The sequence below is a fragment of the Bombyx mandarina genome, chromosome 07 (assembly GCF_030267445.1).
Source record: "Bombyx mandarina strain Sakado chromosome 07, ASM3026744v2".
Lineage (NCBI taxonomy): Eukaryota > Metazoa > Arthropoda > Insecta > Lepidoptera > Bombycidae > Bombyx > Bombyx mandarina.
Window position 1 is genome coordinate 4,667,749 of NC_143214.1, and position 6,442 is coordinate 4,674,190.

A 6,442-nucleotide genomic window follows, 5' to 3' on the forward strand; every position below is an offset into this window, starting at 1 on the left:
TCATATTATCTGTGTGTGCGTCTTTTTTTTGTTATTCTGTAGTGAAAACTTCTTTAGAATCGGGATTATAATTTCGATAGGCAAATTTATACGCCCATACTGTTTAGCCTCCAGAGAATTATATAAAATCCTTAAGTGTGAGTGAACAAACTCCCTAGCTGTGACTGGCTACCGATGGCCATAGGATTCACAACAAAAACGCCATCCTGAAACAGAAAGTCCCAAATGAATTGGTTAACTAAATCAATTGTGTGCCACTTCAAACTGGAAAGCCGGGCGCTTCGCTGTAGAAGTAGCCTAGGTGGTGGTATGACGATCTACATATCCCTGTCTATACTGAAATATAATTGAATTTGGTGTTACAGCACAACCTCCCCGATAGGAGACCTAAAAACCCCATTATGAAAAGATTTAGTGCTGAAGGACAAGAGGCAATGTTACTGACAATGATGACAGAGTGAAATGGAGGAGACTATACTAACTATACTTGAGACCTTAGAACTTACATCTCAAGGTGGGTGGCGCATTTACGTTCTAGATGTCTATGGGCTCCAGTAACCGCTTAACACGAGGTGGGCTGTGAGCTCGTCCACCCATTTAAGCATTAAAAAAAAAGGAGAAAAATACAGAAAGCTGATCCTGCCCCCAAGTGGGATAATTATCTAGGAAGTGAGAGAAAAAGCCTATAATAAAATAGACTATTTAAATTTTTCAATTAAATTCAACAAACAAGAAAATAAAAAACCATAGAGCATAGGTATCTATGGAACGTAAATAAAACCTTTTCAATTAAAACTAAAATCTATTGCGTAATATCAACAATTGATTACTGTAAGTCAAAACTTGATTACTTAAAAGTAAAATTCTCTGCTTACAACATTAGTAAAAGGGAGCGACATATTGCCTTAAACGCATCTTTATTGTAATGAAACGCAATCATCAGTAATGCTGCCACACTTAGCGACACACCTACCGGGTCAGCCTCGACAGGGTTGCCACGAAACGTGGTGAAGAAAATGAACGTTTTCCTTTTTTTATACAAAAAAAAAATTACGATTAATCAATTAACTAACTGATTTAGCAGTGGATTTTTTTGCTACTTGTGAATTTTATTTCCTTTGTGAATTAGTGCAGTCTTTAATTAATTAAATGACTACATAATAAACGCTACCACTGAAATACTAAGTAATATTAACTGAGTATTTGAATTACATGCAGGCTGTTTCAACGAATAAAAGTTTTTATATTATCCATTATTGTTTTGTTAAATCTTCTAATAAGTTTATGTGTTTCACTTGACGTATATGTTCATACATTATCATTTTTAATTTCATTCAGAAATTTTTTGCCAAATAAAAATTTATTTAATATTTAATCACAAAAGTTGTTCGCTGGTCACCCCTATTTACGTGAAGCCACACAGAATTCCAATGATAAACTTTATGAAACCTGTTCTAGAGATGGGCCTGAGGGGAAACGATTTGACACATTATTGCTGTGTTTCACTAAAGTAAATGTTCGTTAGCTTTATATGTATTATGTTTACATTGAAAATTGATTTATCTACGAACATCCGTAACGTTCGTTAGAAAATTTAAATAAATTCACTTTATATTAGAAACAAACGCAGTTAATGGATATTAAAATGTATTTCATAAGTACCTAACCATAAAATAAAATGAAAAAGATCGGTCTGTCCATGATATTTATTATCAATTTGTGCGGCATCGTTATTAATTATTTATTTGCAATTTATTTACACGTGAACCGAAAGGAAAAATATTAAGAACACATATTTTCCAATATCGCGCGTATGAGGTCATAAAATGGCGCCTTTTTCGAATTCATTCAGCGTGTCATCGAATTATTTACAGTTTAAAAATCGAATTAATGTCTTCCACGAGTTCCAGATTCAAAATTGCAAACGTTCGGGAGGCGTTGGTTCGCGTGACCAATGAAGGTTTTTATTTTTATTAAATGTTAAATAATTACATTCGGAAATTTAGAAAAAGCGCAAAACAGAAACTAGTGTATTATGTGATAAACTATTATTAAAACTTGTCCACTATTTTTGTTTTAATCAAACGAAATCCTATCCCACGGACAACGTTATGATTAGTTACATTAATAGTAAAACTTTTCGAAAGATTCGATTTCGTCTTCCGGTAACCAGATACATGGAGGTCATTTAATGTCTAATAATCACTTAGATCTATAAATTAAATTAATAACGTTATACATCGGGCGATAGGTAAGTATTGTTGGAAACGGAAACGTTTGAGTATAGTTTAATTTAAATAGTCCATTCCTATTCAAATCTGATTCAAGCGAACAAATATGCCGAATTTCGATAGCCTCGCTGTACACGATTTGTGCAAGTGAACGTCCCTTACGAAACAACATTCCAATAGCTATATGCGTAACTGAAACCTCCTAATCGACACTTTCGCGGAGCCTGGAATCGATTCAATAATCGTGAGAATCGATTTCATAGGCATTAACCCGATTTTTTTTGTCATTAACTTCATATTGTTTTACTTGAAACTGGCATAAAGTTAAAACTATTGCCATAAAGAAAAAAAAAATCATATTGACATCGTTACTCGGTTATGATTTTAATTGTAAGTTCTTTATTTTACCACTGATCAATAATCGATTTCGATGATTCGTACAACATATTTTGCTATAAAAAGTGTGAGTAAATAAAAAAATACTATTGTACAATAATGCGATGGAAAATTAAATTAAGTCTATATTTGACATTATTTTTTTACAGTTCTCTCTATACGTGCAACATTGACAATTAAAAGTCGTAATATTAATTATGAACTATTCAAAAATCAATCAACACGTGCGAAGAGTACGAAGACCGCAAAACTTGTTCACGAATCAGCCTAATAGAACATTAACAATTGTTAAGCAATTAACAATCGCTATTTACCTTCAAAAACAATAAACACATCTTCAAAGAAACAATGTGGAACGTCAATCAATACCATTGCATTTCTCATATCGTGTCATCCATTTTCATCCTTATGTCGATAGAAATAAGCGTTGGTTTGTTTCGAACAAAGCTCCGTCACGGTGTGACACTGACGTATTTAATATGTCAAACAGAGAACGGAATTGTGTATACAAAGTCTAAGATATATATTGTAAGTGTAGTGTTGTGAGTTCTTCAATCTATATAGTACCTATATATGCATATTTAAAAACCGTTATTTGGAATACCTTAATCGATTTTTATTTATTTATTGAATTAGATTTAATGTTTTTCAATTAAATCAAAATTTAAAAATTTTTTCGATACAGTTATTAGAAAAAAAGTAGTTTAAAAATATGAACTAAGAAAAATTTAATATGAATTGAAATCTTGATGTGACAGTGAATATGGTCGTACTTTGTCCTTTTTTATGAATGAAGGATTACTGGTGGCCCGGAGGCCTTTCCCGTTTCACCCGGACAGTAGGGCAAAGAAAAGGTGAGCAAAGGAGAGATGGGATTTGCTAACAGCGGCCCGAGTGCCTCCAAAGGATTCCTAACAACTCAGGAACAGCTACTTTGCTAATGAATTTACTACCGAATCGGAATCGCGACTCGCTGGAGAAGATCCTGCGAGAAACTCCGCGGGCTGATGCATGGGTTAGGTTGTACGTCGAACTCTTTGCCAAGTTCGACGAGTAGTAGTAGTAATAGAGTTGCCGGCGTCCCTAAGCCTGCTCCTAGCGTTAGAGCTGAAGGCGTCTAATGCAAAAGCTTTTTTTATTGCTTGTATGGATGGACGAGCTTACGGCCCACCTAATTTTGAGTGGTTACCGGAGCCCATAGACATCTACAACGTAAATGCGGCCGAGACACGAGTTGTAAGGTCTCACTTTTAACAGTACAACGGCTGCCCCACCCTTCGAATCGAAACGCATTACTGTTTCACGACAGAAATAGGCAGGGTGGTAGCAATTGTTGGATCTGATGGATCCGTAAGGACGTGTCTGGGACGTCAACGGTGACTGGCTCCTGGATGGTCAAGATTTAGGGAGTAGGCAACGGCGGCAACGATAAAGCGATTATCATGACGCATTGCTTTATCGAAGTAACGTTCCGACGCTGGTACTTCCGAATTTTGTCCGTTAAACGAACAACAGTTAAATTAAAAACGTTGAAATTTCATTGCCAAATAAATTACCACAACCAACACAAATAAAAAAAATATATTTTATTGGTATGATATAAAATATTTAATTGAAATAACTCACACAAAGCGTTACATGTACAATTAAAAATAAAAATAATTAAAATAGTACCTACTCGTATATTAAATTACAAAGGAGCAGCCAATTTTCCAATAAGACTACAAAGAGTAACATACAAGATGCTACTTGAATTATATAAATAATTATTATAAATATTAAATTATTTATTATACATATATATAATTAATATTAGCAAAATTGCTTTATCAATTAATCTAATATTAAATCGCAAACAGCTATTATATCATGGGACTTAACTATTCTACAAAACAGATACAATAAATACGTTAATTCTACAGTTTGGATTCTAGCTATTTATTATAAACTGTATTATTACCATTACGCCAATCGTGCCACCAAAATATAACTGCAGGGAAACTTGAATTAAAGCTACATAATTACACACGAATTATCCTATATTCGATAAAATTAATACCATTAATTACTTAAATACTAAACTATACAACAATTCGAACGAAAATTGCAGTCTTTTCTCACCTTTCAAAAAAATAATTGTGCGAAAATCGGACGTATTGTATTAGTAACAATGCGTTTATTATTTGCATTGTTATCAATTGGGCGTATCGACCTTAAGGCTCGGCCTTCGATGTCTTATCATACAATAGAAGACGCCTAAACCTACGCAGTTTTTAATCGTGTTAATAATATTACGTATGCGCGCATCGATTTGTACGACCCGGATTGCAAAATGATCGCATCCACTTCTAGACTGTAAACTGTAACTAATAATAATCAGATCGTTTGATCGTCCGTAAGCTGTATCTTTATGTTAGCTTTTTTAGCCCCGCTTATTTCTGCCGTGAAGCAGTAATGCGTTTCGGTTTCAAGGGTGGGGCAGCCGTTGTAACTATACTGAGACCTTAGAACTTATATCTCAAGGTGGGTGGCGCATTTACGTTGTAGATGTCTATGGGCTCCAGTAACCACTTAATATCAGGCGGGCTGTGAGCTCGTCCACCCATATAAGGAATTAAAAAAAATTAGCTATACTAACGCAATTACTTATACGTGAATCTTAAGTTATGGTCACAATCAGTATGCAGCAAAAACTCCATAGCGCTCATTTTTTATCAATAAAATTAATGTATCATTCGACATGGACGCATTGGTATTAAAGAGAAATCATCACACAAAATAATGCGCTAAACAAAATCTTACAAAGCAAAAAAAAAAACTGATTACACTATTATGATACTTTTATTCTAATGACACAAGCGAAGTCTTAGCGGGACGTTAAGAATATTATTTCATTAGGTATACTACCGTAATTACTTATATGCGAATTCTTAATTATGGTCACAATCAGTATGCAACAAAAACTACATAACGGTCCATTTTTGATCCACAAAATTAGTGTATCATTCGACATCGATGCATTGGTATTGAAGAGAAATCGTTACACAAAATAACGCGCTAAACAAAATCTTACAAAGCAAAAAAAAACTAATTACACTATTATGATACTTTTATTCTAATGACACAAGCGAAGTCATAGCGGGACGCTAGGAATATTATTTCCTGTATGATAATCAACAAGATACAGCCCATTAATTTTAATGGAGATAGCCAGTCAAAAGGTCAGCCTCAAATAAGCCGAATGCAATTAAAGTTTACCTAGTATTCACACATAGCGTTCGATGGTAAGAGTAAGCAGTTCTAAAATATAACTATCAAATGGTTTGTACCTGTGAAATTTGCATACTAGGATATCTCAATAGGTCATCCGCACTAGTGGTGTTTGCACTTCTGTTTCCTAACTTTTACCCGCTAAAATCTAAGATCTTCTTTGTGATTTCGTAATATACGCCTATCGTTTAATTTATATAACATTAATTAGTTTTATTTAGAAATTGATTTCGAAATACAATATTTTCCGCCTCTGTTAAACAAAGGTAAAAATTAATTCAATTAATTTATTAAAATTAAAAAAATTATTTTATATATTAAATATTTTTATTTATTAAAAAATTAATTCAAAAGTAAAAATTTCAGTAGTTACTAAATCCTTTATAACATTTTCCTAATAAATTCTAATCATACATATAAGCTAAGTTAAAAGCGTCAGTCTTTTTTACATCAATAAAATTCATAACATTCAACAAGTGCTACTCACATTTCCACCCCTCAAAGCTTAGTTTCATAAAAGTAGATTAGGTCACCACTTTTGTCCT